The 23,444-nt window shown below is 38.9% G+C and overlaps 1 protein-coding gene across 7 annotated transcripts in view; it reads right to left on the bottom strand.

Annotated features, from left to right (window-relative positions):
* The window catches only part of LOC111569679 (kelch-like protein 29), a 339,950-nt gene extending 317,252 nt beyond the window's left edge, over positions 1-22,698 (bottom strand). Inside the window, exons 1-2 of one of the 7 annotated variants that reach the window (XM_023271948.3) lie at positions 22,389-22,698; positions 3,693-3,761 (exon numbers count right to left, since the gene is read on the bottom strand). The gene's annotated coding sequence lies outside the window, so the exon portion shown is untranslated. Of the gene's footprint in view, positions 1-3,687; positions 3,762-22,091; positions 22,279-22,388 lie in introns of those variants that run through there. The other 6 variants (XM_055016003.1, XM_055016000.1, XM_055016002.1 and 3 more) reach the window with 6 other exon arrangements.
* Positions 22,699-23,444: the final 746 nt, after the last annotated feature.

The raw sequence follows: 23,444 nt of genomic DNA, 5'->3' as shown, positions 1-23,444 counted from the left end.
TGTCATCTATCATTACCGGAGGTGGCCTTGAGAATGATTCTGGCGGACAGCTCCAGCTTACTGTCTGGGGGCGCAACATAAACAGCACACTGCTGGGCAAACAAGGGCGATGATGACCATCACTTCCCAGTGTATGTGGTAAAAGATAAGAACAAAAAAGGTAACTTATTGTGTTTTGTTGGTGCTTAAATTGAAGCTTTGGCAGGCAGCTGGGTGTTTTGGATCATTTGGATTGTGTAACTTCTCTGAAAAGGTTTTGTTCTATTTCTTTTCTCACACTCCACTGCAAGGATTTAGGGCAAGAACGCCGGTTTAAACAAACTCTGGATGTCTCACTTCACACTTTTTAGTCAAAAATGAGAACAGCAGAATTCCAAACGTGGCTCGCGCAACAAATAATGTGAAAATGTACGGCTGTGAGCTACTCCCAGCTAAATGTGGAGCATTTGGTTTGGCGCGAGAACAGTCATACGAACTAATGGAAAATCCCAAAACCAATCCGAGCTGTATGGGCACAGGGAGACGGATGGTGACACCTTATAGCCGGCGGCTAACCACCAGCTATAAGATATTCCCAAAGACGTTTTCGATTAGTGGGTGGATGGGCCTCATGCAGTGTATCAAAGAGTGGACCTTAGAAGTTTAAATAATAAAATATATTCACTAAAAGGGGAAACAAATACAAAACCTGACACATGCTGCAGAAACTCTTGTAGGTGGATGGATTATGACACAAAACAGCAACCAAATCTTACAGATCATAATGAATAATCACTTAATGCCACCAACCATCTGAGTTACAAACCAGAGGGTTGATTGTTGTGTTATTATTGAGCTACACAGTAAAAAAGGAAAGTGTTTTTTTTTTTTAAACAATTTACTGTTATTGCAACAGATTTTTGATGTAGCTACTAAAATTATAGAAAAAAAGATTATTTTACATGATAGCTGTAAATAAAGCAGGTCAAAATTAATCCACATCAAAAATCTGCATTTTTATAAATTGTGATTCATTCTTTTGCAGTATTTTATTGTAAAATTAAACAGCTTTGACCATATTTAAATCATCAAAAAAATACTTATTTGGCAGATGATTAGCATTATGTGGAAAAAATATGCAAAATAATATATTAAAAAATGTATTGCTACCATACAGTTTTTCTCCATTTTGTTGAAATACAAAAAAATACATGTTGACTAAAACTGTAAATAATGTCCAGATCAAAAACCTGTTCTCTCTAAAAAAAAAATTTTTTTTTATATATATATATATATATATATATATATATATATATATATATATATATATATATATATATATTTTTTTTTTTTTTTTTTTTTTTTTTTTTTTTTTTTTTTTTTAAATAACTGTAATTTATTTTATGTGTGACCACAAAATGACCCTTTCTGTGTTTTAAATCAGCTAAAAATGTTATTGTTTTGCAGATATTTCCCGTTATTTTCAATGTTTTTACAGTTGTTTAATGTCATAGTATTTTACTACTTTTAAACATAACACTTTCTGGCACCCTTCACATATATTTTCAGTTTGTTTTTGGAAAAATATATTGAAAAATGGTAGGTAATTGTAGCATTTTGCAGATTTACCCTGTCTTGTTAAATTACATCTAATATCTAGTAAAATAACAGATGAAAAGAATTAATTTATACATTGACTGTAAAAAAAATGTTATTTCACAGATATTTGCTGTTATTTTCATCTTTTATTTGTTTTTGAATGTTACCGGATTTTTTGTGTATTTTTCTGGCACCCATGCTGCCAGATTTTTCTTTATTCGCTTGTTTGCAGTGTGTAATTTCCTACCGTGGTTCGAACCACAAAACAAAAACTGCAGGTGTCATTTCAGATAAGCGATTTAAAAATACATGCAGCTCTACAGTTAATTTACAGAAGCTGAACACAGCGGAGCTCAGGATCACATAATAAAGGGATAGAAGCAGCCGTCCACAGCAGAAACCAAACACCAGCGAACCATTTTTACACCTGAAGCCCCCCAGTGAGGGCTGAACTCCGGCAAAGAGCGCACATAATGAGTCCTGTTCATCAGCGACGCACTGACCCAGGACGGACACACAGACTCACACACCAACCACCTCCACACAGACACACACCGACACAAAGCCCAACCCCCCCGCCGACGCCTGTGGCGCCCACGCCTGGTCACCTCGCTCTGGGATCAAAGGCAGTATGTCGTTCTAATCAGTCCTCACAGTGGGCAACCCCATTAATTCAATTCTATTTCATCAGCAGTGAGCAGACCACCAGAGGGGTCGGTACATTCCTGGGGTCCCGCGGTCCAGGAGTAATCCTATCTCTTAATGACCCCAGATCTGCCTCCAACCCCGTAATTGCTCCGAGACCGACTCTGCTTATTTTTTTTTATTTTTTTTTTTTTAAATGCTCGCCAACAGAATTGCAAGATCATTGCAGGAGGAAGAAACAAAGATAGACACAGCTCATTTTCCGGACACGGCAGGGAAGTCAAGCGGAATTAATGACGCCATATATCAAATAATTCCAGGCGATCAGCCCCCGACTAAACCAGGCCAGTACCACATGTACGCTCCTGCACAGGGAGCTCCATCAAAGAATCAAGCAGGAGCAGGTTCACAATGAGAATTTGTCGGGTTAAAATGTGGCCATTTTCTCCTCTGAGGTGCCTAATAAAGCTAAACAAAGACAGAACGCACAACAAAATTGCAAAACAAAGGCTGCAATTTAAGATACGCAAGCTGTGGTTAGTACATATCCCACCGCTGCAATTAAATGCTATTTAATCAAAGCAGATTCAAACTTCACTATGTCTATTTGTACACAGTTATGCACAATAAACTCTCAAAGAATCAAGTAGTAGCACATTCGGACTGGAAAAGTGGCATTTTTTAAGCTTAAAATTTGTCCATCATCAGTCTAATTGCTGATATATTCTAATATAGGTGTCTGAGTAAGCTGAAAAATAAATTGATTTCACACTAAACAGAAAGAAAAGGCTGCTGTAATTTAAGATATACAAGGTGTGGCTACTGAAAAATCCAATGCGATAATTAAATTTTATTTAATCCAATTCAAACTTTAAAGAGATGTTTCTGCTTGTACATTGATCAAATATGTGGTTCGGGCGTGATGTATGTACACTTATGCACTTTAAACTTGATAAAAGGACCAAGTTGTGCACATCCAGACTGGGAAAAGTGGAATTTGCCAGCTAAAAATTTGGTCATTTTAAGTCTATCGCTGTTGATTTCACACCAAAATTACAAATAAAATGGCTGCAATTTAGAATATACAAGGTGTAGCTCTTAAATAATCCAGAGCTGCAATTAAATTTTACCTAAATCGAGCACATTGAAGCTTGAATTAGTTGTTTCTGCTCGTCTCTAAGCTCCATCAAAGCATCCAAAAGTGCACGTTCAGATTGACAAAGTGGAATTTGCCAGGTTACATCAGAGCACAATTAAATCCCTCTTTTTATAACCAAATTATTTTTAACTGCAATAATATTAGCAAAATGATTAAAACCATTTGGAATAGCTTCATGGGGAAAACACGAGTGTACAATAAAACGATGAGGCAGACTCATATTTTCGTGTGCTCTTGTATCGCTCTGCGTGTGGCGTAATAAGGTGCTTATTGGGACATAAGATAATGAGCTTTTCATATCTTACCGTACCTTTGGTGTCTGGCGGACGGGGATGCTCATCACAGACAAATTAGATCTTTTGAGTATTGCTGTCTACACCTGCAGAAACAATAACAGTTGGTGAATATGGTGAGGCTTTAAAAACGTGTATATACATGGCCCTGATATTACTGTGTTTGCCATCTGTTAATTAGAAAAAAAAAACGAGACATAGCTTCATTCAAAAACCACAAAAAAACAACACATTTGGGCGTGCATCAGGAGATTTATTAGTGTAATCTGTGATGTGGAGAATAGATAAACAGAGAGAAGCTTATCAACAGCTCTACAAACGGTCCTGAGAGAGCATGAGAGGTCAGCGAGTGAGAATTTGGCAAAGAAAAATGTCAAACTCGGATGGAAAGCTCTCCAGGATTGCTAGGAATGAACTCCTGAGTGATTTTTTTCTTTAAAAAGTGCTACAATTACACACAAAAACTGAAGGCTCCACTCTTTTAAAGATGACACCAAAGGAGAGCATGAGAGACGACACTTCAAAGGCCCTCATTGTGGAACGCAACAACGGCGCTGGTGTTGGTAAAAAAACACAGCGATCATCTGACTCCTCCACGGTGGCAGCCTTTGGAAGTCACCACGTCTTTGTTTTGTGTATTTACGAGCGAGGCCGCGCTGCTGTTAGGAATCCGTGTACAAGGACGTTTTTTTAGAAGCACGGTAGACGTCATTTTCCACTTTGAATTACAGCGTGATCACAGCAAATGAAAGAAATAAAGATCAATGTGGCAAACAAAGGAGTGAACCTCTGAGGAACTTAAAAAAAAAAACAACCCAATCTATGGATAACAGTGTTTTGGTGATGTTTTTTTTCATCCCAGATGCCCCAGAAAAGAAAAGAAAAACACTTTTGCTGCAGCTCATGATCTAAAAATCAGTCTAAGCATCAAGTTTTGGTGGATCCCCTTACAATCAAAGCACAAGTCGGCTTCCCTTTGAGACTTAACAACCATACAGATGGAGATCCGTCATAGATCACAGAGAGAAATGCCCCAGAGCAGCCTCCATACACTAGAATGCAATGCAGCCACAGCGAACTTTTAAAAGGGGGTCTGTGAATTCTGCTCCTCAGATGGAAAACCTGCCTTTTTCTCTTTACCTATACATCAAAAACACAGCAGGCACGTTCACGCACACTCAGGCAATCTCTCACCGAGGAACGAGCAGACGAACCGGAGCGAGAACAAAAAAAGTTAAATTAGGCTCCTTTCGTAAGTTGTTAGAATTTGATGAAATGCAGCAGAAGGAGAGTCGGTGAGCGGTGTCTTTTTTTCTTCCTTTAAAACTTCATGTCGCACTGCAGGAGAGCTGCAAACCACTGATAGGCTCTGATTATACCGGGCAGCTAATAATCACTGCTTTTTGTGTGTGAAGAGGTTTATGATGTGCAGGTACGTTTCTCCTACTACCTCCTTAGAGAGCTCATCTTATGCTTTTAGGGGTTTTCTTCTTCGTTAAGTGAGTCTTAGCTCTTTTTGTGCATGTAAAAGGTCTGCAAAGCTAAAAAGCTTCAAGTCCACAGCAAAGGGAGTGATTTTTTGCACACAGAAAATTCTGCTTCTTAACAGCCTGAAACACCGCCTTTGAAGACCAGGCTTTTCTTTTTTGACTTTTTTATGTCACCATGTAACGCATTTGCATAATGTTGGATGATATGTTAAAATCTGGCCAACAGAAGTCTGATTGCTGATATATTCTGAGGTGTCCAAACAATTAATCGTCTTATTTTACATCAAGACTCCAAGCAAAGGCTGCGATTTAGAATATAGAATGTGCAATCATCAACTACTAAGATCAATGCTGTAATTCTACTGAAACTTTCAAGAGTTGTTTCTGCTCATTTAATACATAGTTCAGGCATGATGTGGTTTGAATTTGCAAGACCAGTCTCATTATTTAATGCCTACACATTGGATAGTTTTATCTAAAGTTCTCCCTTCAAACCATTTATCAGTGATTTAATAAATTTGTGTCGTCCAAACTGAGTGACAGTCACACCTTTCACGCTAGCTTATGTGACATTCGGTAATTCATGCTATTGATTTTAGGTTTTATTTATTCTACAATAAGTACATGACAGTCTGCTACACAATTTCCCCTTATATCAAGCACACAAAAACATATGCGGATATAGCAGCTGGTTACAGATTACACGAACACAGCACAGGATATCGGGAGATTTAAGAACTTTTTCCAGTTCCATCAATGGAAGGCATGTACAAATCAAAGCACCTCCAAAGTCCAGAAGCTACCACTTCAATGATAACTCAGCTCATGATGGATTATGAAGGGTAGGTGATGGCAAATCCCCTCGTACAGTCTTTCCTCATTCCAAACATTTGTTTTAATGGCACATAATTAACACAAAAAAAGTCTGACTAGAGTTAACAACTAAAGACTATTACAAAAGCCAAATTAAAGTTCAACATGGAAAAAAACTGAAAATCAAAACAAGCCCGTTTCTCCAGTGCGGCGGTGGACAAACATTGGTCATTTTTGACAGTAATATTGTAACAGCCTCAGCTATCTGCTAGATGAAGATCCATGTTGTCTCTGATGCAGTGAACTCTCAGACGTCTGCAGAGGGTCACATCCTTGAACCCTCACGGATGCTGAAATTCACGTCACACAAACCTTTGCAGTCTTGGAAAGCTAGAATTGGCCTTAAACCTCCGTCACATTTTAAATCGATTACTGACTGAACATTAGCCTGAAGCTGGACTTGTGTTGTATCACAAAACCAACCGCAGTATCGCTCCAAAAACTAACAATCAGATATTTTCTCTAAATCGTTCAGACCTAGCATCTGACACCATTTAAAAAAGGAGTCCAATGGCTTCACATCAGTCATCCCCAAACAATTATTGGTGGCGACCTGCCACATATTGATGTTCTCATTGTTTTACTACTTAAAATGGGTAACCTTCTCTCTTTAACAAACACATTAACAACAGACCATCTGTGACCAGCACCTCTAAATTAACACTCAATCCAAACATACGAAGTAGGAACTACGACTGGACAATACATCATCTGAGCATCGATATCTGGAGGTGCAATAGTCACAAGGCAGGAAGTGTGATGTAAATGGATGTGAATTAAGGCAAAATGACTCAAACACATCATGGTGCAACATGTTTTGCTGCTTGATTTAAAAAGAAAACACACTGTTTTCATTTCCTATGACTAACTTGCAAGAAAAGTCTGACAAATAAACACTATTTACTCTTATTTAAGGGTTCTGGGTTAGACAATTTCATCTTTTTTTGAAATAAGAAGATTTGGTTGCAAAAATAAACATCAGTTGTATAGAAATATTGTAGCAGCAGAAAAGGATGATGTTGATCGGAAACTTTTCTTTTTTGTCAACAGTATCTTGGACCACATGCAGCTACACAGCTAATTTGTTTGACAATTTAAATCTGCACCACAGAGATCTGTATGACAAATGCAAAGGAAGATTTGAATCTTTCAGAGCAAAAACATACTTCAGATGCTATTCTCACTGTTATGCTAAACGAGAAAGCATGCAGAGATACTTTGCACATACATCCCAATTAACATAAGAAAATCTGAACTGTGCTTTTCAGGTTAATTATTTGCCAATTTGAATTCTCAAGAAGGTACAACTTCGACAAAAATCACCAAAGAACAACCCAATTATAAGTTCAGCCAACTATCAATCGCCAATATGTTTGTCCAATCAACAAACCCTAAAATTAACACTCGGTAGTTTGATCACACCCTCAGTTGCCTCATAATCTGCTATTATTTCCTCACTGGAGCTGCCGATACTCACTGATCTGAGGCCTTGGAGACAACGGGAGCTAAAACTGAGCATTTCAGACAGAAAGTAAGAAGAGGTTCTGCCGTTTTGAACTCAAAAGCATGTTAACGCGCTCTCATAGACTCCAAAAATATAATTATCATAGAAATGGGCTCTTTAAGGTAAGCTGCCAAAAAATTATTTTGAAAAACGGGTGAAAAAGTTGAAGTATCTGCTCTCTGTCAAAGTAACACAGTGATGATATACGCTGGTGTGAGGATGGGCTGCGGAGAAGAACCATATGTCTGAGCCAAAGCAGGCAGGAAAAACCTTTTCAAGAAGTGAAATGTTGTTGAATGCTCATTCATCATGTTTTGCTGACTCCACTTCCAAGTCACATACATCACGTCGAGCTAATAGTCTGTAGAACACGATTTTGACTGCATTTTTCCTTTTAAGATGAAAAATGGCCACATGAAGGCATGTTTCTTTATTCGTGGGATGCAGAAAAAAAATATATATAGTCTGATTTCCATTGTGATGATTGTGCAAGAATGGAAACGGCTACCCTGCCAAATCCTCCTCGAGAGGAAGATAAAAGACAGTTGCTCGCCTGGTAGAAAACCAAAGCCTTTCCATGGAGTCGGTTTGTGGAGCTAAAAATCTGTTTGCAGCTGCACAGTCTGAAAAAAAGAAGTTCTGACATATGGCTGTTTATGTAACCGAACCAAAATAATCCAAAGAGAAACCTCATTAAAAGTTAGAACGTGTCCAACTCTGCATATATTAGGAGTAATTTTCAAAACTTGTAATGAATATGTACCTGAATGCATTAAGTGCCTCTGCTACCGCTTACTTTTTCACATGGAAAAACACTTTATAGACAGTAAATAGTAGCAAAGTTTAACATAACTAAATTAAAAGTGCGAACACAGTTTGGCAGTAAACAAAACCTGGAATTTCTGGTATGTTTTTTTCGCTTTAACTAGAAAATGAGCTGAAAACCCTGTAGGAAAAATGCTTACTTTGCCATGAAATTAGAGATGTTTTCCATTAACTCCACACAAAGCGAGATCATTAACTACCTCATTGACTTCTCCCTATAGATTCATATTTTGTCTCCGCTTCCTCTAATTGTCTGTTTGCAATGAAACACAAGCACAATGACATCTGAAAACGCTTCAGAATAAGCAACAGATAACCTAAAAAGTCGACAAAATGGATGCGACAATGTGGTTTGTGAAATTATTTCATTGTTCCCTTTTTATCTGCAGGATGTAAAGGGGGGAAAAAAAGTTAAATTATTGTAAACTTGTCAACTTGAAACCCGGCTATAAATCATCTATGTAATTATCAATTGATTGAAGCAGCTATCTAACTGTGAAAAACACTTGGAAACATAATACATCAATTTTAATGGCATTTCTTAATCAGAACGCTCGGCAATCAGCAGAGACCAATTAGGGCCTGAGAGATAGAGACCCGCCATTAATAATCAGATTTGGCTTCCATTGCATTGGCTCAGCCCTCTTAGAAAAGGGTCTTGGGGCTGTTTTCAAGGGGATTTTGAATATTAGAGGTGATGGTGCAAAGATTCAAGATCTGCGCTCCGAGCAGGAAAACAAAGTGAAAGCAGACTGTTAAATGAACCACCGACTGGCCACGGTTTTGAAATTTCTCTTATAAAAAAAAATCAAATGGCTTCTTTTCCCAGTGTCAGTGAATTCACATCCAGAGAGAGAGGGATCTTACAAATGCTGGGAAAAAGAAGCGTCTACTCAGTTAAAGCAGTAAAACTACACTGGAGCCCAAAGGCGCAGAGCAATGACAAGAGATATCTTTACAGTGGCACCTTCAGCTGCCGCCTTATTAACATTATGGCCGGTTTTATCAAGTCTGTGTGCCTTTGAATGTGAAAGGAGAAAAAAAACTGCAACACATAAAATGTACCGAACAGAAACATTGGCCTTTATGCTTCTCCAAGCAGGACTTTTACTTCTCCCTGATTGTCTTGGCCGCAGAAATGAACGGCTGAGTTTGACTCCAACGGACGTATTGGGAGGATGTATTGGAATTGTGCAGCCAATGTTCCCTCCGATTGCTATTTCTTTCTCGTGTTCTGCAGACTATTTGTGAAGGTTTGCATGACCCAGTTTGGCCAATACAACGTCAAAATGTTGACCAAAAACTGGCAGCATCTTGCACCACATCAGATTTGTTTGACTATATAAAATCAGCACTACAAAGCTTCTTTATGATGAGCTCAAAGCCAGATTTGAATCTCATCCAAAGCAACAAAAAAAAAAAACATTTCATATGCAACTTCAAGTGTTATACTATATGAGAAAAGTTTCAAATGGCAAAGAGTCACAATTGGACCTTTCCGTCCAATTCAGCGAGATTAGGGGAGGTCAGTTGCTTGACAATCTCAGAATCTCTTGAAACTTTAAAAGAATGATCTTTGGCGCCTGAAACTGACATCTGCCATTTTTTAGCTGAAATTCCAACATTTTCATCATTTTTCACCAGATGGAAATTTTCAATGAATCTCTCACGAGTTGGAAATTGAACGAGATGCCACTTTCAGATGTCCATATCTCTTGAAGTACATGTTCTAGCGAAGATCTCTCAGATTCAAGATTTGTTCAAAAATGGCATTAAAATTGATTTTTCTAAAACGAAAAAAAACATTTATCTCTAATACATAGGATCGATTTGATCAATGTCATTGTGAGAATACTACCTGAATGAAATTACCAAGGCTTAGAAAGCGTTCATATGTTAATAGAAATGGGAATTATGGCCAATCAAAGTTGGCACAGATAAACCAGGAGCTGCAGCACCCCCATGTGCCCAAGGACCCCCAGGAACCTTATGTGCTGCAGTTCCCCAAGGTCCCCCAGCTACCCAAGATCCTCCAGCAACTCCAGGTGCCCAAATACTGGTACCAGCGACCCCAGGTGGTACATTATCCATTCAAGATGCCAGGCTACTGGCCCTAGGTGCTACGCCAGACGCCCCATTAGACCAGTCACTAACCTTAGCAGCAGATTTGTTTCCAAATGGCCAGATGGTCATCCTGAATCATGGGTAGGTTGATCAAATTTGGGATTTGAGAGCTAAAAAAACAGGCAGATGTCAGTTTCAGAAGCCAAGAATTATTCCTACAATGTTTCAACAGATTCTGAGATGGTCAAGCAACCACCTTCGCTGAGCTAACACGGAATGACCCAATGAACACCATCCCATATGAAGGTTGTAAAGCACAATCTAAGGGCTGTACTACGAAGCAAGTCTAACATAGCCGGGCTTTCTTTGAGCGAGGCTGCTCGACAGAAATTAAAACCCCAGTCGGATTACAGATATCACAATGGTGGTTATCGATGGTTATGGTTTTCTTTGTTAACTCTGACTTCCTGTTTCAAACTATGTGTGTTTGTGTAAAAGGAGACGTTTAACGCATGTCAGGGGACTCTTCTTCTGCACAAAATGAAACAATCATGTGCAATTGCTTCAGTCAACAGGTTTTTTTTAATAAAGACAATATGAGAAATATGACAGTAAAAAATGCTGCTACTGCAAATGATGCAAGACAGGAATTCTGGTAGAAAATGTTTAAAGTGTGTAATATATTTATATAGCAGGTAAACTTCATATATTTAAACATGACATTGTACTAAAGTCTAACACTGTCTCATAATGCAGGATATCAACTTATTTTTGGACAAATCAGAGAGAAATTAATATTATTTGATTGAATATTCTCTGTAAAAATAATACCAATAGAATAATTCATTCTATAATCAGTGTAATCAGCTGCAGTACCTTCAGCGTAAACGGACCAAATATAAAAACACATTTATGCGATTTCTGCATCACCAGCTGAATACGTGTCGGGTTCCCATGGCAACGCGATGCATCCAGTGTGCGATGCTGTAACTAAACGGCTTCATTCGGTGATATTAGTAATGTGCAGCTCAACAGTTATACAGATAAAACATATTCCTTCAGCTGAGAATCACGATCACTCCAAAAGAATGGTCTGGAAACAATTTGCTGAAAAGGGAGACGCTTCTTCCACCTGATTTACAATCCAGCCGATTTAAGCTCCACAGCTTAAATAAAAAGAGAACCACCTTCATGTTACTGAAAACTGTCTTTAGGCTCAACATACCTGCTAACTTACAAATCTCGCTTCATAATAGTAGTCATTTCACACACAGTGGCACACACTAACTCCAAGTGCAACTTCCTAGTAGTGCATCCTTTCAATTGTTCTTTTACGTTAACCATTTGCAGATTTGAATTCCTAAGGTAAAAGTTCAACAAAAATCACCCAAAAACACAACCACTGATAAGCTTAGCCAATCATCAATAGCCAATATGTTCGTCAAATCGTCCAACCGTAAAATGAACGCTGGCAGTTTGATCACACCCTCAAAGAATGAGAATGTTGCCTCACAATCCACAATGTTTTCCACGCTAGAGCTGCTGATACTCACAGATCTGAAGCCTTGGAGACAACAGGAGCTAAAGTGGAGCATTTTATAGAGAGAGAAAGAAGAGGTTCTGCAGTTTCGAGCCTTAAAGAATGATAAAGCGTCATCATAGCCTCCAAAAATAAAATTACAACATGCAAATGTGCTCAATATGGTCTCTTTAAGGTACACTGCCAAGAAAGATATTTTGGAAAAAGGCATGAAAAAGAACAAATCTGAGGCCTGCTGAGTGGCTGACTTGCACTCCAATGGATGTAAAGAAAGGTTAAGGAAGTATTTTCACTGGTGCAGTTGTACAACCAGTGTCCTTGTGATTGCTATTTCTTTCTCCAGCTCTATACACTGCTGGTGAAGGTCTGCTTGACCCACTTTCGCCAAGTGAACGCGGCATCATTCAGTCTGTATCAAAAGCAACAGCTGGACCCCCATGACAGACACCACAGCGAATAAAAAACAGCCTGTTTTCATTATTATTTGCTTGCCAGATGCCATATAGTAATTACTAAATACAATTACTGATCCTGGTCATTGTGCCGCAGGTATTTATACAGGCTCAGCCCAGTGCCAACATGAATTAATCAACGCCGGAGTGCTACGCATCACGGCGTTAGGGTGGTTGGGAATGGGGCCAATATTTTATAAGCTCTCGTAGCCCCTTCAGAAGAAACCATCCAAGCTAAAGGCAAAAGGGTTGTAAACAGGACGCCATTACAGATGCACATCACACCTTCAGCAAACACATGATTTATGTATCCTCTTAACTGAAAAGCCACCTTTCAACTTGCACTGTTGGATTATGCAAATGTGAGTCGCTGTTATGTATACTTCCATTAATTGTGAACTATTTACATATTCATCCCTGGATGAGATAAATGATTTACAGGTTTGCTGGTTACAGAAGTAGAAAAATAAAATACACAGTTAAGAATGAAGAAGCAGGGATGTCACATGCAGACAAACAAAATCAGGTGAGTTATATTTATTCTTTAAGATATAGCGATGTAGTGATTTCTTTCAAACTTTGCTTAAATTTCTGAACCCCAAAACCCACCGACAGGGTTTGAAAGTATATTATTTTCAAAGAAAAAGCACCAAAATTACATCATTTATCAGCATATGAATCTGTAAAAAATAAAAATAAAAAAGGATTTTCAACGTTCCAGTGGTAATTGAAATAATAATATATCACTTTAGGTTCTTATCTGACAAAATAACCATAAAGATCAGCATATATCATCAAAATTGCTTTATTTTAGCTGTCTTGTTTTGCCAAAATAACCCATTTGCAGTATCCAGATGCTGTAAAAAACTAAAAAATTCTACACTCCTCAGTGCAATTGTGAAGCTATGACTGACTCATCTGCAATAAAGAGTCAAACAAATGAAAACAAATCAAAAATGTAAATATACACTACCAGTCAAAAGTTTTTACACACCTTCTCATTCAATGTTTTTTTTTAATTATTTTATACATTGTAGATCAATACTGAAGACATCAAAACTCTAAAAGAATACATATGGAATTATGTTGTAAACAAAAAAGGATTAATCTTCATTATTAATCTACAATGTAGAAAATAATACAAGTAAATATAAAGCATTGAATGAGAAGGTGCGTCCAAATCTTTGACTGGTTGTGTATATCTATAGTATGTAGAGTCACCATTTTAACACCTGTGGCAACTTGGAAAAAATGGTTTACATGTTGCTGTCAGGCTTTTTCAGTTTTTGTAAAATAAATAATCAAAAATAAATACATTTACTTTTTTCTTTTACGATGATTCATGACATGATATCTTTGCTACGATGCACAGAAGACAGTCCTCTGTACTTCTAGCCATGGTCCAGGATTTTATATTGCAGTGAAAATGAGTCCACAGAGAGTAAAAATGACAAAAGGAGCAAAAAAACGGCCCATAAGCTGTTTGGAGTTCCAGCGGTTAATGACAATTACCATCCTAATATTTGACATGCCGTGTTTTCTCATGAAAACCGAGACCGATGGGAAAGTCAAAGCACAAACACTCCACCCTGCAAACACTGCAGCACATAAACCGCAGCTATGTAGTGGCAACCAGTGAAATGACAGTAGCAAAGCTCAAATAGTTTTATTGTAATTTCCCATGGTTCTGAGAAGAAAGACGAGGGAAATGAGTTCAAGTGACTTCAGTGACCAGTGAAATTTGTTTTCCTCTTGAAGTAATTTGAAGTCTGCTTTGCCTCAAGCGGACAGAGCTGGTTTGAGCCCGACATTCCACCTCAAAACCTGTTCCAGCAGGCCTTCCTTTAAGCTCCGCTTCTCCTCAAGGCACATTCAATTATTTAATTTCAAATAAATTATTACATAATACATCCATGTCCTTTCTAAGGGACCAGTTCACTCCCAAATATTGTCTGCTGCAGCCCAGATATACCTGGGATAGGTTTTATATTATATTATAGATTATGTTTATTCCAAAGTAGAGATAAGATAGTAAAGTGCACCTTATTAAAATGACTAAGGTCCATAAAAGACATGCCGAGGGAGCTGTGGCTGTCAGATAGCCGCACAGCAGAAATATTCCTGCAGCCAGGCTTAATGGGAGGCTGCAGAAACAACAAAAACACAGCAGCAGGGTGGTTTTTTTTGGTGGTGGCGATGGGCTCCAAGATAAAAAAGACTTTCCATGTCCACCCCCTCCTCGTCTCCATCTGAGGAGCAGACCTGCAGTGTCATCATATGGAGCTAACAGGCTTAACCTGCCCCCCGTGGAGCCGCTCAACCACACAGCAGCTTCCCAGAGCGCCGGGGCCCGAGACGAAGCCTCGCAGGCCCCAGTCCAAACCCAAATCCTCGGCCCCCTGTTCCCAAACATGTCAAGTGAATTTAAACAGTTTGTGTGGGTATTGGAATTATGGTAATGGCTTCAATTTCTCTAAGTGAGCTCTTCTCTTGCGGGAAGCCAAATGCTTCCACGTTAAACGACATTGTGGCGAAAGCTGTGGGGTGAATTCAGAATTGGGTCCTTCTGTACAAGTATGGCCCTTGGCCCTGGACTCTCAGTGTCAGCTTGCTTGCTTGCTCGGGGCCTAATGAGTCCCAGCATTTTGTCGGGCAGCGTGGCTTGGCTCCGCTTCCTGGAAAGCATCGCTGATGGACTACATAGAAAATATTAAGGCCACAACAACACAAGGACATGGGCTAATGTACAGCTCCACAAAAGGCATGTATGTGCACAACATGAATGCATCCTCAGAAGAGTATTCATGAAGACGCTGGCTGCTTTAGTGCTTATTCAAGTAAATGGATTGGAAACATAACAGAAGACTAATCTGCTAAAACTGTATTCTTGGATAATGTGCATGATATACTATATGATATACATCCTATCATGTTGATTTAATCTAATACATGCAATTATTCCTGTGCAGCAGCACAAACTATTAATAATTCCATATTAAAAGCTTACTTTATATGACAGAAACAACTCAGATCTCCAAATATGTAATGGCCAGAACTGTATTTTTTACTAATATACATGCTAATGTGCTGATTTAATCCAATACATGCATTTGTTACTATCCAGCAACACAAACTATTCAAATCATTTCACAAAAAAAAACCAGAATCTACCAAAATTTTTAAATTTCAGGATTAAATACTAATTTATGATGACAAAAACTAACGTTACTCTGTCAAAACAGTATTCTTTGCTAATATACACTCTAATGGGTTGATTTAATCTAATATATGCATTTGTTACTATCCAGCAACACAAACTATTCAAATCATTTCACAAAAAAAACAGAATCTACCAAAATTTTTAAATTTCAGGATTAAATACTAATTTATGATGACAAAAACTAACGTTACTCTGTCAAAACAGTATTCTTTGCTAATATACACTCTAATGGGTTGATTTAATCTAATATATGCATCTATTACTACCCAGCAGCAAAATGAATCAAATAATTCAACAACAAAATCTGATTTTATCCAAATTTCTTACATTTCTGGATTAAAAGGTTGCTGTATATGACAGAAACCACCTTTCCTCTATTCCTAGCATACACTATAATGTGCTGATTCAGTCTAATATATGCATTTATTACTATCCAGCAGAACTAACTATTAAAAACATCACATAACAAAGTCAGATTTTATCAGAATTTTGTACTTTTCAGGATTAAAAACTTACTTAAGCCCACAAAACTTGACTTAAATCTCCACAAATGTACCAGCCAAAACTGTATTTTTTTTTTGCTAATATACACCCTAATGTACTGTGCATTTATTCCCTAAACTTGCAGATTAAAATCTTAATTTATTTGTCAGAAACTTTCCTCTGCCAGTTCAAATCTCTACAGATGTATTGGCGCATTCTGTATTCTTTACTGTGCTGCTTTAATCTAATATATGCATCTATTACTATCCAGCAACACAAGCATGAAAAATAATATAACAAAATTGGATTTTACCAAAATTTCTTCGGTTTCAGGATTAAAAATTAACTTTAGGTGACAAAAACTAACTTCCCGCTGCCAACTCAAATCTCCACGGACGTATGAGGTTCACAGCTTAGTGCATTTTGAGACCATTTGGGTCTCTGAACAGAGAAACTGCAGGCTTTTTAGAAATATGATACCAGCATCAGTGGCCCTTCAGCAACTGTGTTCAAGAGGGCAGCTGAAGAGACTCCTTTTCATAGTTCACTGATCTCTAAAGAGCTTGGGAAGCACAGCATTTGCTCATGGCCCTTTGCCCCGCGTGTTAGTGAGTATATTATGCTTTGTAATAGCCGCCGATGCTAAATATTCAGCAGCACATTCGAGCACAGATATTACGGCCACTGAAATCCAATAAGGAAAGCATCAAGGCTGCAAAAAAAAAAAAAGGAAGTGCAGGAGAATGATTCAGTACGACTGGCAAAGAAGCAAAAATACACCTATAAATTTCTACACCATGTCCATCTTTATTGTCCTTGGAAAAGGATGTCACAGCTGTCAGCGTTGAGGGATAACTCGGGATTTTTTTTCCTCCACAAGCTGCTCGGTGGCACTGCAGAAAGTAAACATCATCATCCATTCACCCAGACAGTTGCAGTGTTTCTCAGCAGAAATAGAAACTGCGAGCTCCACAGCTACAAATTATTTACAGGTGTTACTTGGAGAACACCTGATGCCCAAAAACAAAGAAGAAGAGATGTGCTTTGTTTTGGAGGAAAATTAGATCCCGTCTTCTTCTTCTCCGTCAAACTGTCTTTAACATTATGATATCAAAGCTGCACACGGGCATCAATGTCAAGACGGATCAAGCTTTCTGTTTAGCTATCAAGCCTGTTACCGTAGATACTGAGGCTGCACAATACAGCGTTTCAGCATCGACTGTGCACCGTGTGCAATAGTCTCATATCGTGCTACAACATTTTTGTGCAACTTGATACAGAAAGAAAAACATGATTTCCTCCGTTTTTTGTTTTTTTTTTACTTTATAGAGCGTCTTCACATGCAGGCTCCACGTGTACAACAAAACAAGTCGGAAAAACACTAAAAGGGAGGATTTCTTTGCAAAAAGACACACAACGGATGACTAGAAACATGCAGGTAATTGTTAACACTATGCAACTAATTTGTTTCACCATTTAAATTCAGCACAAAGCTCCGTAAAGTCACATCTGAATGCAGTCCAAAAAAAAAAATGCGATTTTGGATGTCTTAACTGGCTTTTTTCTTTTTTTTTTTGCATTATTTTGTATTTTTCATGCAGATGCACTCCTCTCCAAAATCATCCATGGAGTCATTCAAGTCATCTGATGAAAATTCCTGCGTTTTTTTTTCCCCCTAACAATACACTACATATCGCAGAAAAACAAAATATCGCAACATCAGCTCCGGCAGAAAGGCTAACAAAAGAGGTCTCAAAGCCCGCCACAATCAGCGAGAGGCTCGGTGCCACTTCACAGCAATTAGAGCTCGGTATAAGATGCGCTTCTCGTCTCCAGCAGCTGCAGATAATCTCAGTTCGGTCCTGCTGTCATCTAACTGCATCAGAGCTACAACCTGGATAAGAAGCGCTGCACTCGGCCGCCTGCCTGCACCACTTATGTGGCTCCGGCAGATTAATGCAGTGTTTGCTGAGGGAATTCAAATGACTGCTGAGCTGAAACATAAACAGACGCGAGTAAAGAACAGCAAGTGTATGTTGTGGACGGGTCAAAGCGAAATTAAGCAGGTATCGAAAAACTACAATGCGCGCCAGAGCTGCAGCAAATAATCACTTAGCTGAGTGTTTTTTGAGTAAAAAAAGTCGTCGCTAATGTGAATATTTACTGGTTTCTTTCCTCTTCTATGACAGTAAACGGATTATCTTTGTGTTGTGGACAAAACCAAGACATTTAAGGTTGATTTTGGGAAGATTTTGTGACATTTTACAGATGAAACAACTCATCGATTAAATGAGTAAATAATCTACAACGAAAACAACCCTTAGTGGCAGCTTTAGTCGGGATTATATCCAAGAATTAGGTTCTCCTTGAAAACTCTGGGCTCCTTGCATGCATCACGAAGCTTCTTTAAAGGAATAGTCTGAAAATCGAGGAAGTACATTTGCATTTTTTGATTGATCCCACTGTTATTTCTCTACACTAATGAAGCTCCTCTTAGCCGTGGTGTTATATCTTATTGTTTCTTAAGCTGTGTGAAAACTACTGTGTAAAAACGACACATTGTGGGGTTTACTGAGGCATCGATCTGATCATTTACCTCACAGCAACAAAGCAAATGAGCACATCTCAGCCACTGACGGACGTTTTCTACAATTTCCCATTCAAATTGTGGTTCCTTTTTAAATGCTACATGCGAGGTGACCTGACAGCCAAGCAGCTAGGATGCAAACCACATGGATGCAAATGGCGAGTCCCTAATTTGAATCTCAACTAGCCGAACCGTCACTGCTGATCATTTCTATCCTCTCTTCCCCCACACCTCCTTTTTCCTCCGCTTTTACAATCAAATAAAGGCAAAAATGTCACAAAACTATCTAAAAAACAAAAAGAACTAAAAGAAATGCTTGCATACATGAAAGAAAATCCTAAATATTTGAGCCACTAGGATACTGTTTATCAAGTTACAGCTACATTTACAGAATGTAGGTCAAAATTAAAATTTTTGCATAAATTACAGAGCAAGTTTAGAACTTCTTGAAGCTACTTACGAACACTGTATCTTCCTCATTTTGCTGAAGGGGACAGACGTGTACTTTGTGTAGAAGCTTTGAAACTATTTTCTGGGATGTTGCCTCTCAAAAGTGGAGAAAACATTTTGAAACTAATTTCAAGTTTTACTTTTCCAACTTTAAACATCCTCTGCTTACAAAGTATAGAAACATTTGCTCGTTCTCTTAATTTAATCTTGCTTGTGCCATCTCAAGGTCATACGTGGTTTCATCAGGCAGAAACCGGCCTCGAAAGTCAAAATTTACATATTTTTGTTAATAAAAGATCAAAACATTGGACATACGGTGCAAAAATTCCATATCAATAAACATAAAGAACATAATGTGGTGTTTAAATTATGTTGAAAAATTAAAGATTAATCTATTTTCAGTTTTCAAAACAAAGTAATGCAATCTGTTCACATTTTGAGGGTTGGTTTTCACCACCTAAGACCTTAAATGAAAGCAAAATATACATGATTAAGCATATAAGCACAAGTATTTGAGACTTTCCCATCATATTGGTTGATTTTCCAACAGAAAAGAGAAAAAAAATACATTGAGAGTTTGAAACTTGTTATGTAACAGCCCAAAAATCCCACTTGTGTAGCATAACTTCATGCTTATTTTGGGTAAACTGTGATTATTTCACACTATAAAACATACTGCAGTGCATTTATGTAGTTATACAGCAAAAACCTACTTCATTCATAAGTATAGTTCAGTAACACTGTGCACTGCCAGTTTAAGAGCCTCTTATTGCAAATAACCACCTGAAAAATCACCAACAAAAGGAATATTTTTCTTTGGAAAACACTGAAAAGCAAGACTGAGTCTACATACAATACAGCTGCACTAGAGCTGCAGTTCATGTGAAACCTCAATGATTACATTTTAGGGAAGATGAGATCCTTTAAATCCTTGAATATTCTACAAACGCTGTCAGGTGCCAGTCGACGGCTCAGAAAGCTACGAGAATCTGCTCATTACTGTTTTAAACTGCAATGAATCTGCGTAAAAGCGATGCAAATGACCTCATATATTTTAAAAAAATTCCAACTAAAAGGACAAAAACTCAGATCTGACACTTAAAAATGTGAGATTTAAGTGTGTGGAAGTCGGTTTTGCTATCTGTTATCTATCCAGCTCCACACTCAACAAAGAAATGAGCGTTTTCTCCTGCTTAACTCTTCTATCACTCTCTATTGACCGCTGCTCTTATGAACTATAAGCAGAATAAATGTGCACTTTTACTCAAAGCAGACTTTAATTATGAAAAACTGGGTAAGAAATCTGCAGGGGCGCGTCCTGAAAATGGAGTTCATTGTCTTCCAAAGGCACGAAAACATGCACAATTGCACCTCATTTTCATTTTGATTGGAGGCGGGTTGGTGCAGATTGGCCTTTTCTAATATCCACAGCTCCAACAGAATCAGCATAACCGCCAGCTTACACTCACACGCTCATATTTCGCCTTGGTGCAGATAAACAGAGGCATTATATGTACAATTTTTTTTCAAAAAGGAGACACTGGAAATGGCAGCATCTCACCCGAGCTGCAGTGGAGGTTCTTATTATGTTTATCTGACTGCTGTAACATGGAAAAAAAAGAAAAGGAGTGAGAGCTCGGCTTTCTGCGGTCATGTTTGCTGGCAGAAGCTTCTGTTTTCCTGGATTCCTTTAAAATACACCACCAGGGGGGAAAAGCGGCACATCACAACTTTATCCAAGCAAGATACTGTACAACGTTTAATCTGTGGCTGCGTTTGCATCCCAGCTACACACCTCCTTTATCCAGCAGGACACTGTGAAAAATACGACAACCAAACAGCCTCGAGCCTCGCTATTGTAATTTGCTGACCATAACAACAGGAGTCGTTTTTCTCTTGGCCTTTACTAATAGGATAAATGCCTCTGGGTAATTTCTAAATGAATTCTTCAGGCCAAAGCGGGTTCCCCTGGCCGACCTAAATCACATTTGATATAGAAGGATTATCCCTGATTGAGTTTATTGCAGAAGGAGCTTGTGACAAACTGGAGGAGACGCGACACTTCCAGAGAAAGCAAAGCTCAGAAGTTATCAGAGACCTCTGTGGCATGACTTGACACCTATATCCAGCTAGGAATTTGGTTATTCCAAATATGCAGAGTGCAGATCTCACTCACAAGGTGAGAAGACCGCTGGTAAATGGTTTTGTCTTAGCTCCATCGAGTGCAGGAGCTCCCTGTCTGCTCAGAGACGACTAAAGCCCTTTAATCCCCGCCTTGATTCGTGATAGCCTGCTAGGTTTTGCAAATGTCATCGGAAGGGGGAAGCGAGTCCTGCTCCTGCGGCCACACATGTTAATACAATAACAGGATCCTGGATGTCTGTTTTTGCATCCCAGACATCAGTGTGGGGACCTGTAAGGGTTGACAAGTGTGTAAATAAGGACTGGAGATGGATATAAGGTGGGAATGCTACAACTAGTGGGTTTGATTTGCCATTTAAATAAAAACTACTGCCTGTCAGGGTACACGGATTCAAGATTTGTCAGTGACTTTTGTTGCAAGGAAACGGCACAGTGTCCCTCACAACCAGTGCTCCACTTCACAGCCAAGGGTGCAGCACTTCACTGTAACAACACATGGGACTAGTGATGAGTAATGCTTTGCTGTCTGGAGGATGAGTCTTACTGAGTGCAGGCTACAAGTTGCACACACACACATCTGTAGGACACAATAACAGGATTTTTAAAAATACACTTGAAGCCACAGAAGATGCTCTCAGCTGTTTGCACTTGCAGTGGAAAATGATGCCCACAGTGGATGCTGTTAGTTGGATAAATGCACCATTTAACGACTATTTTCATGCCATTTTTGGACAGGTCATATATTTATGCATTCATGCCGACCACTCCTTCACTATTTCTCCAAACCTGCTCTGTTTCTGTGCCCAGCTTCTGACACATTGAAGTTTCCCTTCTCGCAGAAGCGCTTGCGCACAACGTGAGCGCCGTACACACCATTCTGTAGCAGCTAAAAGGGCTGCCAGCCAAACTGATGGTCCCCCTCCTCATTCATTCATGATAGGACAAGTGGCTCCTGTGCCGTGTCAACTCCTGCCTACAACCGAGCATGTCAGCAAATGATTATAAATAAAAAAAAAAAAAACAAGCGTACATGGGAGTCAGCGTGGCGGCTGCTTCCACCTCCGCTGCCCGGGCTGCGCTTACCTCCCCCCGGCCGCTCGCAGCTCCTGTCCCCCGGCGTTCGTCCTTGTTTCGCTTCGGCGCTGATTATGTATGAATGCTGTCTTTATCCCGCAAAGACCGCTGTTGCATTTTACAAAAACAAAGAGCAAAAAGCACCGACAGTGTGCAGCGAGGAGCGGCTGCGCGCTGCTCGGTAACCGGCCTGTCCGTGCTCGGCTCCGCGCGTCACCAAGTGGAGTGGACGGGACTTGGCAAGACACGTCTTTCTGTGCTCACAGCGCGGCGGCGGCGGATGTGAGATGTAAGCGACTGCCTGCACGGACTGGCACACCGTGTGGCCACTTTACTCCCGATGCTGCTCCTCCCCTTTCACTCCGTCTGCCTCAGTCCGGCCCTGCAGCGCCTCCTAGCAGACGCCGTGTGGAGGTGCAGCGAGCTGCAGAGTTGTGGATCATCAGGGGACGTCAGGGTGCATGGAGGCTCATATTTGGTCACTTTTTCCTCCAGTATCCATATTTCACTCCGGTGAAGCATCAACACATTCAAACCTGTGCATTAATTAAAAATATATTTATATTAAATAAAATAATTAATATAATTATCAATATATAATTGAGGGACGTTTGAAGTCCATTGGATATATCTTACATATATTTTTATTCAAAGTAAAAAACTATTTTTTTATATTCATTATGATCATGTCTTGACAAATTCCATAATTATTTATTATAATAAAATAATTACAACCACTTATTAATAACAACCACCTTCTAATGAGCTAAACAATAATAAAATGAGCTTATTCCAAAATTGTTTTGATTGTGTTCATTTTATTAAGTTGAGATAATCATGACAGATAGGGGAGACTGGGTATGGTTGTAACACACTGAATTTTTGAGTTAGAGTTCTCAAATTTTAATACAACGTATCCACATTTGTTTACTAAAAAGGCACCAAGTCTCTCACCCCTGTACATATTGTAAATATTATTACTACTGTTCTATTATTATTTTATTTCTATTACTATGTCTATTGCTACATAAGCTGCTGTAACAATGTGAATTTCCCCTGGCGTGG

This window comes from Amphiprion ocellaris, chromosome 12 (genome assembly GCF_022539595.1).
Source record: "Amphiprion ocellaris isolate individual 3 ecotype Okinawa chromosome 12, ASM2253959v1, whole genome shotgun sequence".
Lineage (NCBI taxonomy): Eukaryota > Metazoa > Chordata > Actinopteri > Pomacentridae > Amphiprion > Amphiprion ocellaris.
The sequence above is the reverse complement of the archived record's forward strand: the minus strand, read 5'-3'. Positions and strand labels throughout refer to the sequence as shown.